The sequence below is a fragment of the Palaemon carinicauda genome, chromosome 8, assembly GCF_036898095.1.
Source record: "Palaemon carinicauda isolate YSFRI2023 chromosome 8, ASM3689809v2, whole genome shotgun sequence".
Lineage (NCBI taxonomy): Eukaryota > Metazoa > Arthropoda > Malacostraca > Decapoda > Palaemonidae > Palaemon > Palaemon carinicauda.
The window spans coordinates 145,032,018-145,059,517 of NC_090732.1; positions in this window are offsets into that span (position 1 = coordinate 145,032,018).

Genomic DNA, 27,500 nt, shown 5'->3' on the forward strand with positions numbered 1-27,500 from the left:
TTGCAATTTGCTGAAAAGAGGGAATTACAGATTTGGCGAAAGATGCTACTACAAGCATCCAAAGATATGCCATAACTATGAAATATATGGTAAATGTGCGTATTTAGACAAATATGGAGATGAATGCAGAGATCTCCATCCAAAAATATGCAAAAACCTAAAAGAAGGAAAAGATGCAAAGTCAACAAAAAATGTCGATATATGCGAACAGAAAAGAAAAATGAAAGCAAAAATGAAACAAAAACGAAACAAAAAATCAAGCCGAGTATATACCACGCTATGCACAAAAGGCGCCAAGATATGATGCCTTTCAACCTTGATATGCACATTTAGAGCCCAACTACAGAAGAATGCATCTATAATACCAGGGATTAGTGCAGATATGGGGATAATTGCAGGTATACACACAAAAATAAATATGATGGCGAAAGAGAAGATATAATAGAAAAGTTGGATTTTTTAATAGCAGAATTCATGGAAATGAAGAAAAGAACACCATAGCAGAACAAGAGGGAAGCATGGGAAAATTCATATTACCAATATTGAATAATGGGGATGAAACACAAACCATAATAGTGATGAATGCAAAGGGTTTAGTCACGAGTAATTCTAAAACGAAAATAGTGTTCTTAGAAGAACTAACCCATATTGAAAAAATAGATATATTAAATATAAGTGAAACATGGTATTCCCAAGAGACTGCCAGTGATGATCAGATAAAGGGTTTCCAAACATATAGATCAGAGAGAAAAAATAGGAATCAAGGGGAAACTGGAATATATGGAAGAGACATAAATCAAGGAAAAGTCTGTGCAAAATACAGCAACACAGAATGTGAATTGATTGCGGTAGAATTTGAATTTGAAAAACTAGTGAATATTGTAGTTTACAGACCCCCAAATACTAAGGAGTTTGACATAATGATAGAAAAAATAGATGATATATGTAGAAACCATGAAGACTGGAATATACTCCTACGTGGAGATTTTAACTATCCTTTCGTGGATTGGAAAAACGGATAGAAGAAAGTGGTCGTATATATACATATAAAAAAGAGAGTAATAGTAACGCAGAAGATAAGAGGCAATTTGAAAAACTTCAAGATATGCTATTCGAACATAATATGCAACAAATAAACCACATTCCAAAAAGAAAGGAAAATGTCCCATATCTAGTATTTGTGAATGAGGTGAATTATGTTAAAGAAATAATAGTGTATAACACGGGAATTTCAGACCACAATGTTATAGAATTAATACTCCATTCCAAAGCAAGTGATCGCAGAGATAATCAAAGCACAAAACGTTGGGAAGGATATGGAAAATATAATTTTTATAGTAAGAATATAGAATGGTCAGAAATAAATTAAGAACTGAACAAAGAATGGAAAAATGTATTCGTAAGTGATAATATACATGTAAATTCGGACATACTGTACAAAATACTGGAGAAAATTGTTGAAAAATATATACCAAAAAAAAAAAGCAATAAACAACAGACATGCACACCAAGAGACAGAAGGATCTTATTTCAGAAAATTAGAAAGTGGAAGATAAATCTTGCAAAAGAAAAAAATGTGTAGAAAATGATGGAAATAAAAAGTAAGATAGAAAATGCAGAACAAAAGATTATACAATAGAAAGAAAATGAAAAAAGATACTTAGAAGAAAGGACACTTCAAAATATAAAAAAAAACCAAAGTGCTTTACTCCTATGCAAAAAAGAGGAATAAAGGGAGATTAGAAATAGGCCCTCTAAGAATTGATAGACGGTTTACGAATAAAAAAAAAAAAAGGAAATATGCAACATATTAGCAGAAAAATATAAGAGTGAGTTCACGCCAAGAATTGCGAATGAGAATAATTAAACAGAAATGAGAGAAGAAAATGTTGAATATCTAATGGAAATAGATATTAATGAAGCAGATATTGTCAAAGCTATAAACGAAATTAAAAATGGATCGGCAGCCGGACCAGATGGAGTTCCAGCAATTTGAAAAAAAAAACTGCACACACTATCGCGAAGCCGCTTGCAATACTGTTAAGACAAAGCGTGGATATGAGCAAGATATATGTTAAACATAAATTAGCTTATATAACCCCTATTTTCAAAAGTGGATCAAGACTAGAGGCAAGCAATTATAGACCTGTTAGTCTAACATCACATATTATGAAAGTGTATGAGAGGGTAATAAAAAAGAAAATAATGAATCATTTGGTTAAAAATAATTTGTTTAATATAGGTCAACACGGTTTTGTGCCCGGAAAAAGTACACAAACCCAACTGATAGCACACTAGGAAAACATATACAAAAATAAGATAAATGAAAAAGACAGATGTGATCTATCTAGATTTTGCAAAAGCCTTTGACAAGGTAGACCATAATATATTAGAGAAAAAAAAATGAGAAAGCATAATTTTGTGGGAAAGATAGGAAAATGGGTAAAAGAATTCCTGCAAAACAGAAAACAGATAGTGGTTGCAAATGACGAGAAATCAGATGAATATCAGGTAATATCTGGCGTGCCACAAGGTACGGTATTAGCTGCACAGCTGTTTGTTATTATGAACTCAGACATAGACTGTGATGTTAAAAACTCTGTAGTGAGAAGTTTCGCCGATGACACAAGAATAAGTAGAGAAATTACTTGTGATGAAGATAGGAACTCACTACAAAGAGATCTAAACAAAATATATGAATGGGCGGAGATAAATATAACTCCGATAAATTCGAATCAATAAATTATGGAAACAGAGAAGGAATGGTATATGCATACAAGGGACCTATTAACGAGACAATCACAAACAAGGAAGCAATTAAAGACCTTGGTGTAATGTTAAATAGGAATATATTATGCAACGACCAAATAGCAACACTGTTGGCTGAATGTAAAGCAAAAATGGGAATGTTTTTCAGACACTTTGAAACAAGAAAAGTTGTACACATGATTTTGCTTTACAAAACTTATGTACGTAGTACACTCGAGTACTGCAATGTGATATGGTACCCACACTACCAAAAGGATATTGCACAAATAGAGAGTGTACAAAGGTCCTATACTGCTAGAATAGAAGAAGTTAAGGACCTTGACTACTGGGAAAGACTGCAATTTTTAAAACTATACAGTCTAGAAAGGAGAAGAAAACGCTACATGATAATACAAGCATGGAAGCAAATAGAGGGAATTACTGAAAACATCATGGAGCTAAAAAATATCAGAAAGAGCAAGCAGAGGTAGATTAATAGTGCCAAAACCTATACCTGGAAAACTAAGGAAGGCGCACAGGACATTAATCCACTACGCACCAGCATCGATAATGCAGTGACTATTTAATGCGCTGCCAGCTCATCTAAGAAACATATCAGGAGTGAGCGTAGATGTGTTTAAGAGTAAGCTCGATAAATACCTAAGATACATCCCAGACCATCCAAGACTGGAAGATGCAAAATACACCGGAAGATGCATTAGCAACTCTCTGGTGAATATACGAGGTGCCTCACACTGAGGGACCTTGGGGAACCCAAACATAGAATAAGGCGATAAGGTAAGTCTCTCTCTCTCTCTCTCTCTCTCTCTCTCTCTCTCAAGTCTTCTTAACACCCACTCACTCCGGAAAACGTAAAAACGTAAATGTCTGAATTTTTTTTTAATTTTTTCAAAAGTTTATTATGTTTTTCAATTAATCTAGATTAAATCATCATATATAATCGTAGTATTTTTACAATATTTTATTTCTCCAGCAAACTACTTCGACATATATTCTAATGGAAAAAATGGAATGACAAAATTAAATTGGATTTTAAAAGTAAACAAGCGTAGAAGAACTTTGTGGAAATACTAAACCAAGTTTCAGTAATTTTAATACCGTCAGATGTTGGTCTTCTTTATTATCTTCCCCATCGTTATCCATACATTAAGGGGTCGATTGCCTGATGCACCCTCTCCAATGCCTTCTATCAAAGGGATCATTTTCCACCAAACTTCTTTTCTCCATATCGTCCTTCACCGTATCTCGCCATCTAATTCTCTATCTCCCTCTTGATAAACCTCCCCCTAACAGGTTCCTCCCAAGCCCTCCTCACTCCCTCCCCACCATCCATCCTCAAAACGTGTTCACACCATCTCATTTGTAATACTCTTATCACCTTTGTAATATGCCATTGATCTTATTTCATCATTTTCCAATCTTTCAAACAGTGACCCTCTTAAGGAGAGAATGCCTTGATGAAGTCATTAAGCTTCAGCACGGCATTTCATTCCCGTGCTGAAACTTGGTGACGGGCAAGAGGGCTCTCGAACTTGGGGAAATTGCTCCCCCAGTTCGAATCTAAATTTCTCTCTTTTACCTTTTTCTTTTTCTCAATATTACTTCGACCTTATCCTAATTTCACAAACTTTCTTTAGTCTTGCTTTCCAAACTCTATGAGAAAAATTTCCCTCATTATATGTGTGTATATATTATGTACATATATATTTTATTTATTTTTTTTTCTTTTCTCCTATGGCTTGGATGTTTTTACATCCATTGTAGCCCCGGCGGGGATGTTCATACATCCTTTATTGCTGCCTGCTTTGATGAGTGGGAGGAGGTATCACGGTTGGGAGGTGTTTGCATTCAAAGCTATATGTGAGAGTATTGGATGATTTCAGCCATCCCGAAGATGGTTTGGACCTTTTTGGCGGAACTATTCTCAAGTGTTGGGTCTTCGGAATCCAGGGGGATCTAATGCTTGGGGTAGGACTCTCGGCTTTTGGCCGGAAGCCCGTCATTATAGATATGGGGAGGATGATTCCATAATTTCTTGGTCTCAGTCCTAACAGGCGGGTTCAGCTTACACCTGTGCCTCTATATCTGTTTTGATGCTATCCTTCGGGTAGGGTATGGAGTGGACCATCTGGGAAGTATACTCTCATTGTGCCGATAGTGGAGAGTGCAAACTTCCTTTCCGACACGTGATGGCCTAACATTCTCGAGCAGGTACATCAAACTAACTCTTTTCCCTCTCTTTAGTATAATGGATTCTTTAAGGAACGAACCCCCATCCCCTGGATACGCTGACCCTCCCCCGGCACTGTTGACGACCTCTGCTAATGTGATAAGGGATAGCTCTGTTGATGACCTCGGAACGGGAAAGGACCATTCTACTGATATTTCTAAATCGAGTAATTTGGGTAACACGAGGAAACTTCGAATCCTCCATGTTACACAAATTTCAATAGGAACAAATTATAATGATCTATGTAAAGCATTTGAATGCTATGGATGCATAAAAGAAATAAGGATGAAACTTGAAGCTGAAACTTGGGATTCATGGATATCTTATAGTAGTTATGACGAAGCATTTAGTGCAATAAGTAATTTGAATAATATTAAAATTAATAACTTGAATGTCGCGGCTGCTCTCTGCGATAAGGTACCAAAAGATTTAGATGTGTACAGGCCTGCCGATTGGTTGGAAAAAGGCGCAGATTTAGTCATGCCCTCCCAGAGAAATCCAAAACCACCGATGTGGCTTATAGCTGAATCAAAGGGGGTTACAGGGAATTATTTTAAAATATGCAAATTGATTCAGAAAAAAGTAGGAACTATTGCACCAGGCGATATATCTCGTTTCGGAAAAAATAGTTTCCTTATCCATGCCAAATCCAGTACACAGTCGGTAATATTGTCCAATAAGAAAATAAATAATGATGACATTAAGTTAGATGTCAAACCCCACCTAAATTTTAGCTACGGAAGGGGCGTAGTTTTTAACAGAGATCTATATGATTTTACAGGGAACTATTTTAAAATATGCAAATTGATTCAGAAAAAAAGTAGGAACTATTGCACCAGGCGATATATCTCGTTTCGGAAAAAATAGTTTCCTTATCCATGCCAAATCCAGTACACAGTCGGTAATATTGTCCAATAAGAAAATAAATAATGATGACATTAAGTTAGATGTCAAACCCCACCTAAATTTTAGCTACGGAAGGGGCGTAGTTTTTAACAGAGATCTATATGATTTTACAGAGGAGGAGATACTGGCCATATGTCCATTAAATGTTTGGAAAGTTCATAAAGTCCCAGGTACATCAATGATAATCCTTACGTTCCAGGATGCTGATGTACCTTTTCATATTATTATCGAGAACGAAAGGATTAAAGTAAGACCCTTCAAGCGGAAGCCATTGCAATGCTTTAATTGTTTTAAATTTGGGCACCCGTCCAAAGTTTGCAAAAATGAGAAGATGTGTGGTAATTGCTCCAAATCTTACCATGGAGAGTGTGCACTTGGAGCCAGGTGTTTAAATTGCAGCTCGAATCACAAATCCACAGACAAGATCTGCGAGCTATATAAGTTGGAGGAAGCTGCCCTCAACAAATCAAACTTAGAACACATAAGTGTGACCCATGCCAAAAGACTATTAAATAAATCAAATACATATGCTAAGGCATTAAAATCAAACCAAGTTAGCACTGCCAATAGCTCAAAAAAAAGTATACTATCTGACAAAATGTCAAATAACGAGGTAACCATATCACCTCCTGAGGCTTTACCACGGTGTATTAACACTAGGTCATTGCCCATTGCTGTACAGCCTTCAGCCGCCATTACAAAAAGTAATACAAACCTCTCTCAGGCCATGTCCTTGCCTGATCTGATGGAGGTTCCACTTAAGACTAACTTACCTGATGCACCTGTTGTGGGAAAGGTGCAAAAACCTCGAATCCCACCATCTATTAATCGCAAAAGAGAGAGACCTCCATCTCTCTCTCCACCCTCTATTAGAAACGTTAAGGTTATGACATCAAATAAATTTGATGTTTTGTCTGTTGATGTTTCTAATGAACCAGAAGATGGACTGAATAAATCAGAAATTCAAGTTGAGGTCCACCATCCACCTCAACAAATATATAAAAAGAATACAAAGAAAATCACCAACGTTAAACCCTACATAACAAGACCACCTCTGAAGAAACCTACTGGTAATAATGTTACATTAAAAACTGCTAATGGGAAGACCTCATCCAAGATGTCTTCCAGAAATAATCCATAGTTTTCTCCTCCATTTTGCAATGGAACTGTCAGGGTTTGAGGGCGAAATATGAAGAACTTAAGCTCCTAATTCATGAGCATTCCCCCATAATTGTATGTCTACAGGAAAGTATGCTTGATTCTAACACTCCTAGTCCTCGAAAGTATGTTAGCTATAGAACACCATATAATCAACAAGCAGGGAGCCATGGCGGAAGTCTTATGTACATTCGTCGAGATGTTCCCCAAATACCCATGTCTATACGTACAACCCTGCAGGCAGTTGTTGTACAAATTGATATAGGGAGAAAATATACAATATACTCTCTGTACTTACCTCCAAATGATAACCCTCTTAATGAGAGAATGCCTTGATGAAGTCATTGAGCTTCAGCACGGCATTTCATTCCCGTGCTGAATCTTGGTGACGGGCAAGAGGGCTCTCGAACTTCGGGAAATTGCTCCCCCAGTTCGAATCTAAATTTCTCTCTTTCATCTTTTTCTTCTGCTTAATATTACTTCGACCTTCTCTTAATTTTATCAACTTTCTTTCATCTTGCTGTCCTATCTCTATGATTATTATTTTTCTTAGTTATATATATATGTAGATGTATGCATATATATATATATTTATTTATTGTATTTGTTCATTTATTTATTTATCTATTTTTTTTTTTCTATTTTATTTAAATGGCGTGGATATTTCCACATTCGTTATTACTGCCTGCTTAGATGAATGGGAGAAGGGATCACGGTTGGGAGGTATTCGCATTCAAAGCTATATATGAGAGTATTGGATGATCTCAGCCATCCCAAAGATGGTTTGGACCTTTTTGGCGGAACTACTCTCAAGGGTTGGGTCATCGGAATCCAGGGGGATCCAATCCTTGAGGTGGGACTCTTGGCTTTTGGCCGGAAGCCCATCATTACAGATATGGGGAGGATGATTCCATATTACTTTGGTCTCAGTCCTAACAGGCGGGTTTAGCTTACACCTGTGCCTCTATATCTGTTTTGATGCTATCCTTCGGGTAGGGTATGGAGTGGACCATCGGGGAAATATACTCTCATTGTGCCGATAGTGGAGAATGCAAATTTCCTTTCCAACGTATGATACTTTCTTATAATTCTCAAGCAGGTACCCCAACAAAACAACAAAAAACCTGAAAATCCCATCCTTAAATATGGACCCTTCAAATACTGACTCCCCATCCCCTGGATTTGCTGACTCCCCCCCGGCACTGTTGACGACTTCTGGTACTGTAATTAAGGAAAACTCTGTTGACGACCTTCGAACTAAAAAGGACCACTCTACTGATGTTAAAAAATCTAGCAATTTGGGTAACACAGGGAAACTACGATTCCTTCATGTTTCCCAAATCCCATTAGAGACAAATTATGATGATATATATAGAGCATTTGAGTGCTATGGATTGATAAAGGAAATAAGGATGAGACTTGGAGATGAAAAATGGGACTCTTGGATATCTTTTGAAAGTCACGATGAGGCGTTTAATGCCATAAGTAATATTAGTAGTATCAAAATTAACGAATTGAACATCATGGGAGCTCTTTGTGATAAGGTCCCAAAGGAATTGGATGTGTACAAACCTGCTGATTGGTTTGAAAAAGATAGAAATGTACCCATGCCTTCACAGAGAAAACCCAAACCACCAATGTGGCTCTTAGCTGAACCTAAAGGGATAATAGGGAATTATTTTAAGATATGTAAGTTTATCCAAAAAAAAGTAGGAACCATAGCACCTGGAGATATATCTCGTTTTGGGAAGAACAGTTATCTCATCCATGCCAAATCTTCGACTCAGTCTGCAATACTGTCTAACTTACAGACAGGCAGTGATGAAATTACATTGGAAATGAAACCTCATCTTAATTTTAGTTATGGAAGGGGAGTGGTCTTTAATAAGGACCTATACGAATTTACAGAGGAGGAGATACTTTCTATGTGTCCATTAAATGTATGGAAAGTGCATAAGATTCCTGGAACTTCAATGATTATACTCACTTTCCAGGATGCTGATGTACCTTTCCATATTTTTATTGAAAATGAAAGGATTAAAGTTCGGCCTTTCAAACAAAAGCCCCTGCAATGTTTTAATTGTTTTAAATTTGGACACCCATCCAAAGTTTGTAAAAATGGAAAATTGTGTGGTATTTGCTCCAAAACTTATCATGGAGAATGTACACTTGAGGCCAGGTGTTCAAATTGCAATTTGAATCATAAATCAACTGATAGGAGATGCGAACTGTATAAGTTGGAGGAAGCTGCCCTAAACAAATCAAGTTTAGAACACATAAGTGTGGGACATGCAAAAAGATTGTTGAATAAATCAACCAGCTATGCAAAGGCCTTAAAATCAAAGGTAAATTTACCACAGGAGACAGCAACCCCACCTAGCACTGCCAGTAATCCTAAGAAAAGAAATACAACCTCTGATAATAAAGTACTGCATGACAAGGTAATCATATCGCCTTCTGAGGCTTTGCCACAGCGTATTAAAAATGGGTCATTGCCCATTTCTGTACAGCCTTCGTCCCCCATTACCAGCAATAGTACTAACCTCTCCCAGGCCATGTCCTTGCCTGATTTGATAGAGATGCCACCTGACACCAAGTTACCAGGTGCACCTGTATTGGGGAAGGTGCAAAAACGTGGTAGCTCAAAACCTACTAATCGGAAAAGAGAGAGACCTCCATCTCTCTCGCCCCCCTCCATAAGAAATATCAAAATTACGACGTCAAATAAGTATGATGATTTGTCAGTTGATATTTCTGATCTGGAAGTCAATTTAAATAAATCGGAAATTCAAGTGGAGGTCCACCAACCTCCTCAACAATCAGATCAAAAAGACAAAAAGAAAATCATAAATTCTAAACCCAATCTATCAAGACCCTCTTTAATAAAACCACCAAAAAATAGTGTTAGATCAAACACTGCTAATGGGAAGACTCCATCCAAGGGGTCTACCAAATTATAAACCATAGTTTTTTCCTCCATTTTGCAATGGAATTGTCAGGGTTTAAGGGCCAAATATGAAGAACTTAAGCTCCTTATTCATGAGCATTCCCCCATAATTATTTGTCTACAGGAGAGCAAACTTGATCATAATACCCCTTGCCCTCGCGAATACATTAGTTATAGGACACCATATGATCACCAAGTGGGGAGCCATGGTGGAAGCCTCATATACGTTCGTCGAGATGTTCCCCAAGTTTCTCTGTCTATTCGTACACCTCTGCAGGCAGTGGTTGTACAGATCGACATAGGGCGAAAATATACAATTTGTTCTCTGTACTTGCCTCCAAATGATAACATTTTGTATGACAACTTAGTGGAGGTTATTCAACAACTCCCTCAACCTTTCCTTTTACTTGGAGATTTGAATGGTAGACACCCTTTGTGGGGTGATGTTTTAGCAAACACGAGGGGAAATATCATAACATCAATTGTGGAAAATGAAGATGTGGGACTCCTTAATACAGGAGAGCCCACACACTTTCATGTCCAGACAGGTACCTTGTCATGTATTGACCTATCAATCGTAAGCTCTAATTGCCTTCTCGACTTTGATTGGAGAACATTAGATGATTGGCATACTAGTGATCACGCACCAATCATTATAAACACCAACAATGGTCCACCTTTACAGGGATCGCCACGATGGAATCTTGACAAGGCGGACTGGGATAAATTTCGTGAACTAAGCGAAATTGAGGGGGATGCAGGACAAGTTGAAAATATCGATGATGCCATAGACTTACTGAATGGAACTCTCCATACAGCTGGAGTCAATTCAATTCCCAAAACAACAGGGTTATTCAAACGACGACCCGTCCCGTGGTGGTCTTCAGAACTAACTGCCCTCCACAGAGCCACAAGAAGATCTCTAACACGATTGCGTGGACGCAGAACTGATGAGAATTTAATTATGTACAAGAAATGTAGAGCACAGTTCCGTCGTGCCATGAAAGAAGCAAGGCGCCAGTCATGGATGTCTTTTGTTTCCTCCATTAACAGTAGGACACCACCATCTGCTGTGTGGAGGAAAGTAAAAAAGATAGCTGGCAAATTCACCCCCAACCCACCACCAGTGTTGAAGGTGAATGGCCAGTATGTAACCGAAGCAAATGATGTTAGCAATGCCCTGGCTAATCATTTTTCAAATGTATCCAGCAAGTGTGAAGGAGCCCCTGGTCACCAGTATAGGAGCACTGAAGAAAAGAAAATTTTAAATTTTGCAACAAGAAGGGAAGAGTCGTATAATTCTCCTTTCACTGAAAGAGAATTTGATTCCGCACTTGCTCATTGCAATGATACAGCCCCTGGACCCGATGGAATTCCATATGCAATGATTAAACATGTACATTTTAATACAAAGCTATTTATTTTAAGTATTATTAATAGAATATGGCATGATCATAGTTACCCAAGTGTTTGGGAACTAGCCATTATTTTAGCCTTTTTAAAACCCGGTAAAGACAAGTTTTTAGCAGCAAACTATCGTCCAATTGCATTGACATCTTGTTTATGTAAAATCATGGAGAAGATGGTCAATGCAAGGCTGGTGTGGTACCTTGAAAAGAAAGGTATTTTATCACCGATTCAATGTGGATTCCGAAAAATGCACTCAACGACTGATGTGTTGATACGACTAGAGTCTTCTATTTGTGAAGCCTTTGCTTCCAAACAGCACCATGTTACAGTATTTTTTGACCTTGAAAAGGCATATGATACCACATGGAGATATGGTATTCTTAAAACCATTCATGAATTGGGATTGAGAGGAGAGCTGCCACTATTTATTCAGGCATTTCTTTCACGTAGAGTTTTTCAAGTGAGAGTGGGGGAAACTCTATCACAGAGTAAGTGCCAGGAAGAAGGAGTTCCTCAGGGTAGTGTGCTGAGTGTAACCCTTTTTGCACTAGCAATTAATGGGATATCCTCAGCCATTCCCCAGGATGTTCTCTCAACATTATTTGTGGATGATCTCTCAATATCATTTGCTGGCACTAAAATGGCAATGGTTGAGAGAAAAATCCAACTCTCTATTGATAAAATTATCCAGTGGGCTGACATGAATGGATTTAAGTTCTCGACAAGTAAAACTACCATTGTCCATTTTTGTCGTATCCGGGGAGTACATCCAGACCCGGATATATACATTAAAAGTCAACGGATACCATGTGCAAGAGAAGCTAAATTTTTAGGTTTGATATTTGATTGTAGGCTGACATGGGTTTCTCACTTAAAAGCATTAAAAGCTAAATGTGTTGAAGCTCTGAATATCTTAAAAGTATTGTCCCATACATCATGGGGGGCAGACCGCAGTACTATTTTAAAATTATACAAGGCCTTGATTTTTTCCAAAATTAGTTATGGTTGTGAGGTATATTCTTCAGCCACCTCAAGCCGGTTAAAAATATTAGACTCGATACATCATGCAGGTATTAGATTGTCTACTGGAGCTTTTAAAACCTCGCCTATCCCAAGTCTCCTTGTTGATGCTGGAGAGTTACCTCTAGACCTTTACCGAATGTCTTCCATTCTTCGGTATTGGTTTAGATTGCAAAGACTCCCTAACTCTCTAGCCTTTCAGACTGCAAGCCTTGTAAGACACGCATCATACTTTGAGTTGCACCCAAAATCTCCTCAACCCTATGGCTTTCGGGTGAAACGATTATTAAATAGTCTGGATATAATTAGAAATAAGGTACTTCCATTCAAGGTATCATCAACGCCTCCATGGAAGTTACCAGAGATATCTTTTTGTAAATATTTTATTGGAGATAAGAAGAATATGTCAGACCTAGAAGCCAGGTCTCTTTTTAATGAACATGTTAAAGAACATAGAGGATCAACTTTTATCTATACTGATGGCTCCAAATCTGATGCTGGCGTTGGATTTGGAGTACATAGTAATGGTTTTAATTGTAGAGGTGCACTTCCTCTGACCGCTTCCATATTTACTGCCGAACTGTATGGCATATTAACCGCTATTGAGAAAATAGCATTGGAGAAGGAGGATAATTTTACAATTTTTAGTGATGCAAGGAGTGTCCTTCAAGCTATGGAAGTTTTTAATTCTAATAACCCTCTAGTTTTAAAGATTTTAGAATGGCTTTTCCTTATTGGACGGAGAGGTATAACAGTTCAATTTTGTTGGGTTCCAGCACATGTAGGTGTGTCTGGGAATGAGAAGGCAGATTCACTGGCTAAGGAGGCTGCATCCGAGTTGCTGCCAAGAAGGTATCCCATTGCCTGTAATGATTTCTTACCTGTCATCAAGAACTTGGTTTGCAATAAATGGCAACAGCAATGGGATAGTCAAGATGGCAATAAAATGCGAGAGATAACAAATGACATATCTCCTTGGAGGTATAATATGATGCCCCGAAAATGGGAGACGTCTCTTTGTCGTCTCCGTATTGGTCACACTCGGTTGACACACGAGTTTCTGCTGAAGGGCCAACACCAACCGTATTGTGATGACTGCTTAGTACCTCTAACAGTAAGGCATTTGCTGACCGAATGCCCCAATTATAACAACTTGCGGAATAGATATTTGTTTGAGGCTCGAGGTGAGGGTGGCAGGTTCATCCTTGCCAAGATTCTTGGAAATGATGTGTCCTACCATGCAAGTGGCATTTTTAGATTTATTTCAGAAGCAGGTCTTCTGAAAATATTTAACTTTTATTACATTCAACTTTTATGATTTTAATTGAATACTCTTTTATTTTTTATTTTATTTTATCTTTTATTTTTGTATACATAAATTAAATGTTACCGGCGTCAATGACCTCAGATGTCAGGATGCCTGAAAACTTTAAATCAATCAATCAATCAATCCAAATGATAATATTTTATATGATGATTTAGCAGAGGTCATTCAACAACTCCCTCAACCTTTTCTCTTACTGGGAGATATGAATGGTAGATATCCTTTATGGGGTGATGTTTTGGCCAACACAAGGGGCAATATTATCTCATCAATTGTGGAGAATGAGGATGTGGGACTCCTTAATACAGGAGAGCCCACACACTTCCATGTTCAGACAGGTACTTTGTCATGCATTGACCTTTCAATTGCAAGCTCTAACTGCCTTCTTGATTTTGATTGGAGGACATTAGATGATTGGCATACTAGTGATCATGCACCAATCATTATAAACACCAACAAGGGTCCGCCTTTGCAAAGATCGCCACGTTGGAATCTAGACAAGGCAGACTGGGTTAAATTTTCCAGGCTAAGTGAAATCGAAGGGAGAGCAGAACAGTTTGAAAGTGTTGATGATGCCATAGACCTACTGAATGGAACTCTTCATACAGCAGGAGTCAATTCAATTCCCAAAACAACAGGGTTATTCAAACGACGACCAGTCCCGTGGTGGTCTTCAGAACTAACTGCACTCCACAGAGCCACAAGAAGATCTCTAACACGATTGCGTAGACGCAGAACTGATGAGAATTTAACTATGTATAAGAAATGTAGAGCACAGTTCCGTCGTGCCATGAAAGAAGCAAGGCGCCAGTCATGGATGTCTTTTGTTTCCTCTATTAACAGTAGAACACCACCATCTTCTGTGTGGAGGAAAGTAAAAAAGATAGCTGGCAAATTCACCCCCAACCCACCACCAGTGTTGAAGGTGAATGGCCAGTATGTAACTGAAGCAAATGAAGTTAGCAATGCCCTGGCTAATCATTTTTCAAATGTATCCAGCAAGTGTGAAGGAGCCCCTGGTCACCAGTATAGGAGCACTGAAGAAAAGAAAATTTTAAATTTTGCAACAAGAAGGGAAGAGTCGTATAATTCTCCTTACACTGAAAGAGAATTTGATTCTGCACTTGCTCATTGCAATGATACAGCCCCTGGACCCGATGGAATTCCATATGCAATGATTAAACATGTACATTTTAATACAAAGCTATTTATTTTAAGCATTATTAATAGAATATGGCATGATCATAGCTACCCAAGTGTTTGGGAACTAGCCATTATTTTAGCCTTTTTAAAACCCGGTAAAGATAAGTTTTTAGCAGCGAACTATCGTCCTATTGCATTGACATCTTGTTTATGTAAAATCATGGAGAAGATGGTCAATGCAAGGCTGATATGGTACCTTGAAAAGAAAGGTATTTTATCACCGATTCAATGTGGATTCCGAAAAATGCACTCAACGACTGATGTGTTGATACGACTAGAGTCTTCTATTTGTGAAGCCTTTGCTTCTAAACAGCACCATGTTACAGTATTTTTTGACCTTGAAAAGGCATATGATACCACATGGAGATATGGTATTCTTAAAACCATTCATGAATTGGGATTGAGAGGAGAGCTGCCACTATTTATTCAGGCATTTCTTTCAAGTAGAGTTTTTCAAGTGAGAGTGGGGGAAACTCTATCACAGAGTAAGTGCCAGGAAGAAGGAGTTCCTCAGGGTAGTGTGCTGAGTGTAACCCTTTTTGCACTAGCAATTAATGGGATATCCTCAGCCATTCCCCAGGATGTTCTCTCAACATTATTTGTGGATGATCTCTCAATATCATTTGCTGGCACTAGAATGGCAATGGTTGAGAGAAAAATCCAACTCTCTATTGATAAAATTATCCAGTGGGCTGACATGAATGGATTTAAGTTCTCGACAAGTAAAACTACCATTGTCCATTTTTGTCGTATCCGGGGAGTACATCCAGACCCGGATATATACATTAAAGGTCAACGGATACCATGTGTATCGGAAACCAAATTTTTAGGTTTGATATTTGACTGTAGACTTACATGGGTTTCTCACCTAAAAGCGCTAAAAGCTAAATGTGTTGAAGCTCTGAATATCTTAAAAGTATTGTCCCATACATCATAGGGGGCAGACCGCAATACTATTTTAAAATTATACAAGGCCTTGATTTTTTCCAAAATTAGTTATGGTTGTGAGGTATATTCTTCAGCCACCCCAAGCCGGTTAAAAATATTAGACTCAATACATCATGCAGGTATTAGATTATCTACTGGAGCTTTTAAAACCTCGCCTATCCCAAGTCTCCTTGTTGATGCTGGAGAGTTACCTCTAGACCTTTACCGAATGTCTTCCATTCTTCGGTATTGGTTTAGATTGCAAAGACTCCCTAGCTCTCTAGCCTTTCAGACTGCAAGCCTTGTAAGACACGCATCATACTTTGAGTTGCACCCAAAATCTCCTCAACCTTATGGCTTTCGGGTGAAACGATTATTAAATAGTCTGGATATAATTAGAAATAAGGTACTTCCATTCAAGGTACCATCAACGCCTCCATGGAAGTTACCAGAGATATCTTTTTGTAAATATTTTATTGGAGATAAGAAGAATATGTCAGACATAGAAGCCAGGTCTCTTTTTAATGAACATGTTAAAGAACATAGAGGATCAACTTTTATCTATACTGATGGCTCCAAATCTGATGCTGGCGTTGGATTTGGAGTACATAGTAATGGTTTTAATTGTAGAGGTGCACTTCCTCTGACCGCTTCCATATTTACTGCCGAACTGTATGGCAGTAAATAGCGTTGGAGAAGGAGGATAATTTTACAATTTATAGTGATGCAAGGAGTGTCCTTCAAGCTATGGAAGTTTTTAATTCTAATAACCCTCTAGTTTTAAAGATTTTAGAATGGCTTTTCCTTATTGGGCGGAGAGGTATAACAGTTCAATTTTGTTGGGTTCCAGCACATGTGGTGTGTCTGGGAATGAGAAGGCAAATTCACTGGCTAAGGAGGCTGCATCCGAGTTGCTGCCAAGAAGGTATCCCATTCCCTGTAATGATTTCTTACCTGACATCAAGAAATTGGTTTGCAATAAATGGCAACAGCAATGGGATAGTCAAAATGGCAATAAAATGAGGGAAGTAACAAATGACATATCTCCTTGGAGGTGTAATATGATGCCCCGAAAATGGGAGACGTCTCTTTGTCGTCTCCGTATTGGTCACACTCGGTTGACACACGAGTTTCTGCTGAAGGGCCAACACCAACCGTATTGTGACAACTGTTTGGTACCTCTAACAGTAAGGCATTTGTTGACCGAATGCCCCAATTATAACAACTTGCGGAATAGATATTTGTTTGAGGCTCGAGGTGAGGGTGGCAGGTTCATCCTTGCCAAGATTCTTGGAAATGATGTGTCCTACCATGCAAGTGGCATTTTTAGATTTCTTTCAGAAGCAGGTCTTCTGAAAAATATTTAACTTTTATGACATTCAATTTTTATGATTTTAATTGAATACTCTTTAATTTTTTATTTTGTTTAATTTTTTAGTTTTGTATACATAAATTAAATGTTACCGGCGTCAATGACCTTAGATGTCAGGATGCCTGAAAACTTTAAATCATTCATCAAACAGTGATATTCCCATAATCCACTTTAACATTCTCATATCTTCTCTCTCAATCTTTGCTTCCTCTTTTCGTCTTAAAGCCCAAGTTTCTGATCCATGCATTATCACTGGTCTTATTACTGTGCTATAAATCGTGACTTTTACCTCAATTGGCATTTTTTTACCACATACCACTCCTGCCACCTCCCTCCACTTTCCCCATACTGTTTTTATCCTATTCTCGGCTCCAGCCTCACATCCTCCTTCCTGATTTATAGTTTATCCCAAGTATCTACATCGTTCAAACCTGTTTTTTAACTGCTCCTCTACTTTCATGTATGGTTATCCTGTTCTGTCTTCCTTACTGTTCACCATAGCTTCAGTCTTATCCACATTTACCCTCAAGCCACCCCTTTCCAAAGTCTCTTGCCGTCAGAAATTGGAGTAGAGTTTTAAATTGGCCTTTGTTAACCAAAGAGTTTTGGATTACATGGATAAGGTTTCGAGAATTTCATTAAGGGATAAGTAGTGTTTTGAGAATTTCCAAAAATAACAGTAATGATGAGAGGTCCATTCGCTCGTAATTACTATATTTGACTTGTCGAATCCCTTTTGTGTTCCATTCCTGCTCACTTCTTAGTCAAAACGTCTGTTACAAGTTTCTATGCATTACTATTTTCGGATGAAATTAAACACCCAATTGATGAGGGGAGGTTGTATCCCAACACCTATGGTAATTTATCTGTGGTCACCCATCCAACGCTTCTAAACCTAACTGCAATGAAACGAAAGCGTTGTTCATGACGGCGATTTTTCCAAGAAACGGCAAAGGTAATGGAACCAGATTTGTCTCAGTAAAACTGTTTTTAAAAATTAAGAAACTTTCGTTCTCCGATAGAATGATTAGATATATTGGGAGATCTGGCAATTCCTTAATTGTGGCTTTGAAACTGAGGCTAGAGAGGGAGTATTACCAAAATCTCGTGCAAAAAAAAAAAAAAAAAAAAAAAAAAAAAAAAAAAAAAAAAAAAAAAAGAGGGATAGACTTCCTTTTCCTTCAAAACCATGTACATCTAATTAATTCAGCTGCTTAAAAATATAATATACTCACAAATACGGTTTTCCTAATATGAGAATATATTTACCTTCATTTATTTTGTGTTTATTTGGTATTAGAATTGTGAAGTGTTAATGCTAAAATTATTGATGTTTGTACTTCATTACTACTATACTGACCAGAGGCCTTTTTCATTGCAAGTAAATTCACAATTTTCTTAAATCTATCCTGTTGATTAGGACTTTTTTATCCGCTAACAGTCAAAAACTTTCATTGCAGACCAAATTAGGTTATACTCGATTGTTTATACTTTTAGGGAGCTTAACTTTGGCGGCCCTCGTCGCTTTAGTCAAAAGAGGCTTTTAGAGGTGTGTGTTTGTATTTCCTAAGTTTACTCTCTCTCTCTCTCTCTCTCTCTCTCTCTCTCTCTCTCTCTCTCTCTCTCTCTCTCTCTCTCTCTCTCTCTCTCTCTCTCTCTAGTAACTTCAGATCCGAGTCGAGTTTATCTAAGTAAACAGAAACTTCTAGTCCAGATGCCGTTCTGTATTTTTGTTGGATTTGGAGAGTTGGGTTGAATCCTCTGTAGTAGTTTTTATTTCATCATTGTTTTCCAACATTTGAAAAAAGGTATATCATGTGTTTTAAAAGTTATGTAGCTTTTACGTGTAAACTTCTTAAAATACACAATATGTTGATCTATTCTATGCACTTTCCATGGTATCCAGATATGAACCTAAAGTGTGGGTATTATTTAATTGTTAAACAACCCTTAAAAAAAACGTATGTGCGCTAAAAAATCTTTTTAGTGATTTTTCTGATATCCAGAGATTATCCAATGAACGTATCAAAACAGACTGTATCAGACTTTGCAATGCTTGAAATCATCAATATTCACTTGTAGGACAAAGTAAATTTGTTTTGAGAAACAACATTCACCTAACTTTATGAGCCAACTTGGTTAGTGCATATGCGGTACTCAAATAATACTCAACCCATCTCCCCTATGTAATGAAGAGCAAGTATCTGGGATGTGTGTGTGTATATATATATATATATATATATATATATATATATATATATATATATATATATATATATATATATATATAAAATATATATATATATATATATATATATATATATATATATATATATATATATATATATATATATATATATAATGTGTCTATATATATAATCTTTTTCCCACCATGCAGAACGGCATGGTCAAACGTATGATTAGTCGGTCTCTCCCTGTCCTTCGGGTAAGGGGGAGAGGGAGTAATCACACTCTGTGGGGAGAAGGGGTACCCAGAGAGATACACTGGAAACCACAATCTCCCACGAATTGCCGAAACTGCCGTGCTGTAGTTAGGAAAGGTCGAGGGAGTGCGAAGTTTTGAAGCTATATTTGTACGTCTGTGCGCATACATTATCTATCTAAATATTTAGCCGTTATTTTTGACGGGTCGCGTACAATACTAATATACTAATTAACTTATACAAATCGACTCTAATCAGTGATTCATACATGTGATTTAGGTACAACGGGAAATAGTACTAGTGAAAACAAAGCATTCTATTTTATGATTGATATTACACCAGTATACATTAAAACATATCTCATCATATATTGCATTATGATCGGCATTTACAAAGTAAGTTAATCACATTTGTTCATATTTTATTACTTTTTCCCCATATCTTTAGTTGAATGATCAGGATCTTTACTGAAATATTTTCTCTACCTGTGATTAAACTAAACAACGAATAGGGGGGGAATTAGGGGTGGCTTAGAAACAAAATAATAATAATAATAATAATAATAATAATAATAATAATAATAATAATAATAACAATAATAATAATAATAATAATAATAACAAAAATTAAAAAAGGCCTCTGAAACACTTCGTGTTATATTTTTTTGGAATATATTTTTTATCCAGTTGCATTCTCTGATTTTATCCTTGTATTGGAAAATCTGCTTCGTTGATAAACGTTTAGTTATTTCTGGTTAGTTAAACGAATTAAATTCGATCATTTTTTTTTACATACTTTTCTCCGAATTATATGGGATTCAATAGAATATAAAAAACACGTTTATATTTACTTATTTAAAATATTTTTATTTACTTATAATGTATTCCCTAATTATATAAAATGTTACATCTTTTTGTAAATATAGTCTACTTTTAATTTTTAAGATTATCAATATTTCTTTGGAAATACTAAAATTGGTATTTAGATTCAAAATATTTAGATAATTTGTGATTATTTCTTTCAATAAAGTAATGAAGAATCTGTCATCAGTTGCTAAAGCAATATAAGAAGATTCTGCTGAAAATATCCATCAGGTCCCAAGTCAGGATAGAAAGTGAAGGCCTGACCGTCTGGATAATCCCTTGATTTGTATGGTATAAAGCTTAAATAAATCTTTCAGAAACTCTTGTGAAGCTCTGCTTCAAGCAGCGATTAGTCAGTCACAGTGAGGGAGTGAGCAATGGTCCTCCAGCTATATCTCCTAAAAGTTGTGGTGGCCTATGCGGTAACGTCCCTGACTGGTGAACGCCAGACTGGGGTTCGAGTCCCGCTCAAACTCGGAAGCTCCTTTGGTCGTTGCAACCTCACCCTCCTTGAGAGGGCGGTTTGGGGGAGCTTATAGGTATATCTGCTGAGTCATCAGCAGCCTATGCCTGGCCCTCCTTTGTTCTGGCCTGGGTGGAGAGGGGGCTTGGACGCTGATCATTTGTATATATGATCAGTCTCTAGGGCATTGTCCTGCTTGATTGGGCAATGTCACTGTCCCTTGCCTCTGCTATTCATGAGTGGCCTTCAAACCTTTAAAAGTCTAAAGAATTCAATTCTTATTAAATGGGCACTTCTCCTATTGTATTATATGGGCATAAGGGTACATCTTCATCCCAAAAGAATTAATACCTAGAAAAATGCAACTCAATCTGGATCTTATATAAGCGGAGATGGGTCGAGAATGACTTGACAAAGCAAGTGAAAACTATCTTTTATCAAACAATTCTGAAAATGCATCTTTATTATGCATCTTTATTGTATCTTGCTTTTGAAAATGATGAAAACATTTCCATAATACACTAACACACTCCGCAGGGAAGTTTCACCGGCTTTCAAAGTAAAATATAATTCTGTCTTAATTAAGCGTTCCTTGTATATTAGTGACGGAATCCCTTCTACTCAGGGAGTTACTTTAAATTTGTGTATGGATGGAATACATAAGTAATTTTAATGGAAAGACAACTAGAGAAGGTGTCCAATTTGCATACAATACACATCTTTTGTTTCTGCTACTGTTTCATCAGATCTCGCTTTGAGAAAAAGGTTGTATTCCATTTCCGATAAGTACGTGCATTGGCCTCTTAAATAAACTTGCAATGTCTAGGGACCCATTCTATTATTCTTATTGTCCATCGATTATCTGTCATTCTCATTATATGCCCATTTTTTTTCCTTCCTTACATGTTTTTTAGAATATCCTTTACTTTAATTTTCTTTCGTATTCACACACACACACACACACAGATATATATATATATATATATATATATATATATATATATATATATATATATATATATATATATATATATATATATATATATATAATGTATGTATAGGTATATGTACACACATATATATGTATATGTATATATGTATATATATATATATATATATATATATATATGTATATATATACATATATGTATGTGTGTGTATATATATATATATATATATATATATATATATATATATATATATATATATATATATATATATATACGTTTGTCTGTTTAACTGTCTCTGTCTGTGTAATTTTTTTTTGCAGAGAATTACATAAAATGTTGTTTTATCTTTTTTTTCACTACGGGGAAATGAGTATGTTTTCGCTATTTCGTAACGTGCTTGAACGAGTCATATTTTTATCGTTTTTTTTTTTTTTTTTTTTTTTTTTTCCTTCAGTTTTACAGGGGAACATTTCTTCGGATTTCTTTTTACGGATTTACTTTGGAATTATATAGCCTTCGTGAAGGAAGGATTAATATTTACTCTGGATTTAGATTTGAAAAGCATCATGAATAAAAGTGCCAAGAACTAATGCACTAAATATCCGATTCGAATTGAAATGAAAAATCGTAGTTGGGACCAAAACTCATTTATTTTTTCAGGAACATAGTTTACAGAACTGAAAGGTCTCTGTTTTGTTAAGACTATTTTTCTTTTATTTCTAGGTTTCTTTCAGGCTTGTTTTTCGATATACTTTTTTTTATATATATACAGAGGACAGGAAATATGTTTTACGCTTTACACATCAAACTCCAAAGTTTTCATAAAACGAACTAACAAAAGTTTGTGGTATACAATCAGTTGAGAAAACTTTCAAAGAAGAGAAAGATTTCGTAGTAACTTGATATATATATATATATATATATATATATATATATATATATATATATATATATATGTATATATATATATATATATGTATATATATATATATATATATATATATATATATATATATATATATATATATATATATTATACAAATTAATGGTAAATGACATGAATGAAACAGCATTGGCTCTGTCATGTTTTCATCTTCTCTAAAATGTTTTTTCATTCATGTTATTTATCATTAATATGTAACAAGTAAAAATACATTCAAGTTACTATGTAAGCTTCACACTACAGAATCTTGATACCTTGAAAACAAACAGAAATATAAAAAGGTGTCGTTTTCTGATATTTTATTCATTCTTTCCATGGGGAAGAAGAGCACGAATACAAACGAGAAAATTGTGGTTACGGTTTTAGAATAGGTGTGTATATGTATATATATATACATTTACACACACACACAAACATAAAAAATGCAGACGTTTCTCGTCCACTGCAGGACAAAGCCCTCAGATGTGTCCTTAGTCATGGCTGGGGTTTGGCCATTTTCATCACCACGCTGGCCACTGCCAATTTATATGATTCCTGACTAGTATAGCTTTACTGATCATGGCGATGCATAAACCCTTTCACCATGTTAAGGTCTCCCAACTCAGAAAAGAAAAAATAAGTAGAAATATATATTTGTATTATATTCTGTATATATATATATATATATATATATATATATATATATATATATATATATATATATATATATCTATCTATCTATCTATCTATCTATCTATCTATCTATCTATCTATCTATCTATCTATCTATCTATCTATCTATATATATATATATATATATATATATATATATATATATATATATATATATATATATATATATATATATATATATATATATTATAACTCCAAAGAATGGGCTATTGTACGAATACCGGGAAAGGCTGATCGCTGTAGGAGTGTTTCTGTAAAATCCATTGAGCCTTTATTTACAAAAACAGTCAATCAGTCTTCTTGTCAGTTATTATGACGAGTAACGACTTGGGTAGAGAGAGAGGCACAGCGCTAACAACCTCATCTTTGTAAACTGAAGAGAACAGTTCTTCATTTCAATACAGTGCAAAATCCAAATCTAGCAATTCATAGATGTATCAAGAGTACATCTGGAAGAATAAGCCTGAAGGAAAGTTGAAATTCACCATTTATAATCCTACTCACAAGAAGGTTGAGACGAGCAGCAAAGCAGTTACGACAGCAAACTGAATAATGGGCGTGGGTTGATGTTCCCCTTTGTGATTTCTACCGATACTGCTAATAAACGTCGTGATAACATTCCAAGTATTGAGGAATAATAGAGACCTTCCTAGAGAGAAGATATATTTCTGTGTTCGGTTTGCAACTATAAATCCTTCAAAATGAGGTATATTAGTCGTGGGAAAATAATTTGAAGTATCCACTTTCACCGCATCTCACAAAATAAAGCATATAAGAAGCCTTTTCAACTTCCTTACAAAACCATCTAGTCAGAGTGTAGTGTAGATTCGCGGAATGGGAATTATTTTATTCATTTTTCTTCTACCTGAAAATATCATCAACAATAAAGCCCACTGCATGATCATGAATTACCTTATATTTGAAAGGTTATTCTAGGTAATTAAATGCTTCTCCAGATGTAAAGGGAAAAAGCTTATCATTAGAACAATTGAAGAATATACTTAGAAAATTTTATTTAGAAATCTATTATGCCTGTCTTTAGATATATCTGTATTCAGTCGTCGGTTGTTATCAGCGTTGCTTCGTGTTGAAGGGGCCTAAGATCGAGCCCAGCTAGTAGGAAGGACTTTCTGCTTGTTCCCTGAAAAAAAAAAAAATGTGTTGTGCCTCTGTTCACTTTAAAAGAATTTATTAGATGCCTGATAATTAGTCATTTGTTGTATATATGATAAATTTGCTACTATACTATACTATACTGTACTGTACTGTCCTATAGTTTCTGTTGATGAATTCATTCTACCTCTGTATTATTATTATTATTATTATTATTATTATTATTATTATTATTATTATTATTATTATTATTATTATTATTATTATTATTATTCAAGCACAAGAGTTCCATCAGGAATGCATCCCAGTACGGTAAGGCAATATAGAAATAACGAATAAACTATTTATGAGAAATGGTAAAAAATTATAGAATATTTTAAAACCAGAAACAACGTTGAAAGAAACCAGTCATTATTGAAACTATGAAACTACATCTGTCAACTTGTTCAGCAGAAAAGCATTTTCAACCATTTCAACTTCTGAAGCTCCACCGATTCAACTGCGAGATTATTTAGATCATTCCACAATCTGGTCACGTCTGGAATAAAAAACTTCTACAATACTGTGTAGTAGAGCTGTATGATGGAAATGTCAAGATTATTAGAATCCATTGCAAACCTAGTACTACGCGCAGGATAGTTCAGTCTTGAAACTTGTATGCAAAGGATGGTAACAATAAGAAAAAAAAATCTTATGCAACATTCACCAAGAACTAGGTGAACGACGGTGTCAGATATTGGTATCCAGATCAGGGATAAAAAAAAAAAAATAGTATAAAGTTTTCATCCAGCAAATTAAATGGTGAGTCTGTAGCAGAAGACCAGACTGGAGAACAATACGCGAAATTTGGACCAATGAAAAAAAATTTAAAAATTTTCTCTGGATAAAGTGATCACCGAAAATCTTAAAAGACTTTCTCAATACTTCAATTTTTTTCTGAAACTGAAAAATAAACAGACCGGATGTTTTTCTCAAAATTATATTTACAATTTAGAATCACTACTATAATTTTAAATATGTACTGTATATATAGAGACGACTCTTGAAATCTAACCGAGGCCCTTTGCGTCAATATGCGTAGGAGGAGATGATGATGAATATGCCTTTAAAATTAAAGAGACATTGTCGATGGAAAGATCTGAATGTTGAGTACATACTTTCCCGGCCCACCTTACAATCGTACTTTGAGTTTTGATAGAATTCGTCTTCATCCACAATAATTTGCACAATGCACAAATTTGAACTAGATCTCAATCATGTGAGATGGAATTGATGCAAAAAGTAGCATAATCAGCATGTTCAACAAGTGTGTTTTTTTTTTCTTTTTTGTTTTTTTCATGGCAAACCAGATATCATGCATATAGTATGAAGAGAAAGTAAGGGGCTGAGATCATTAGCCTTTGAAACACTACTGTAGATATTACACTATTATAGCACAATGATACTCAACTAGTACTGTTTGCAATGTATTATTCAAAAATTCAATAATGATGCTAAGAAGCGATTCGCCTATTCCCATCAGTTCAAGTTGAAACAAGTGCCCCATTATTAGTAAAGGTAGCACTGAAGTAAAGGCCAATCGTACGAACATCCTGTTCACAATCAAAGAATTTTCTGTACAGCACTTGGAATTGTAAGAAGGGCATCACATGCTCCAAGGCCTTTGTGAAAACCAGGCTGTAAACTAAGTTACAGATGATTACATTCATTCTTATTAAGAGGTTTTGTCAAAAGACATTAAAAAAAATTTAGATTATATGGGATTTATGGAAATTGGACGGTAGTCAGCAGACTTTAAGCGACAACAACCACAATGTAAACGCAAATTAAAAAATGTAGAGGAATAAGAATATATGGAAAAGGCAAGTTCTTGAAACACTGCCAAACATCCTCGGCTGGTCTAATAAGCCTATCCAACAAACCGCTAGATAAGGAAACAACAAAAAAACTGATAGAGAACTGGAAATAGAAGAAGGTCGAAATATAATGAAAGCTACGGCATTACATAAGGGCAGTCCTCTCCCACATATGGTGTCTCTTCTACCTTAACTGTGTGGTCCAAAAGCCGCTGAATATTTACGGTACTTGCCTGCTAACGGGAGAGTATAAGGTGTAGTATTCTTAGAGTTGACGAAATCGTGAGGAAAGAGGAGAACGTGTAAGGAAAGTTCCAGACTATTCGGTATATATGTTAAGAGTTGGGTTTGTCTATCTAGGCTTAGGCCTCTGGCCTTAACAAAGGATCTTGCAACTTTATAGGGGTAATATCTCAATGGACATCTGGAACTTTCAACTTACTCGGGACTTGAAAGAATTTTACTGTAGAACGTGCTTAATCGGATATTTGGAAAAATTTCCTCTACTCTTTTGAAAAACTGTTTTTCATTGTGACTTGCTTGATATGATATAAGAGAGACTCATTTATAACGCGATTCAGAAATCAAGTATCTTTTTTCTGATCGCGTAAGTTGCTCTTTAATGTTGCAAATTAAGTGTCATGAAGTCGAACGATATGTATGTATATATATATATATATATATATATATATATATATATATATATATATATATATATATATATATATATATATATATATATACTGTATATATGTATATATATATGTATATATATATGTATATATGTATATATATATGTATATATATACTGTATATATGTATATATATATATATGTATATATATATATACTGTATATATGTATATATATATGTATATATATATACTGTATATATGTATATATATGTATATATATATATATATATATATAT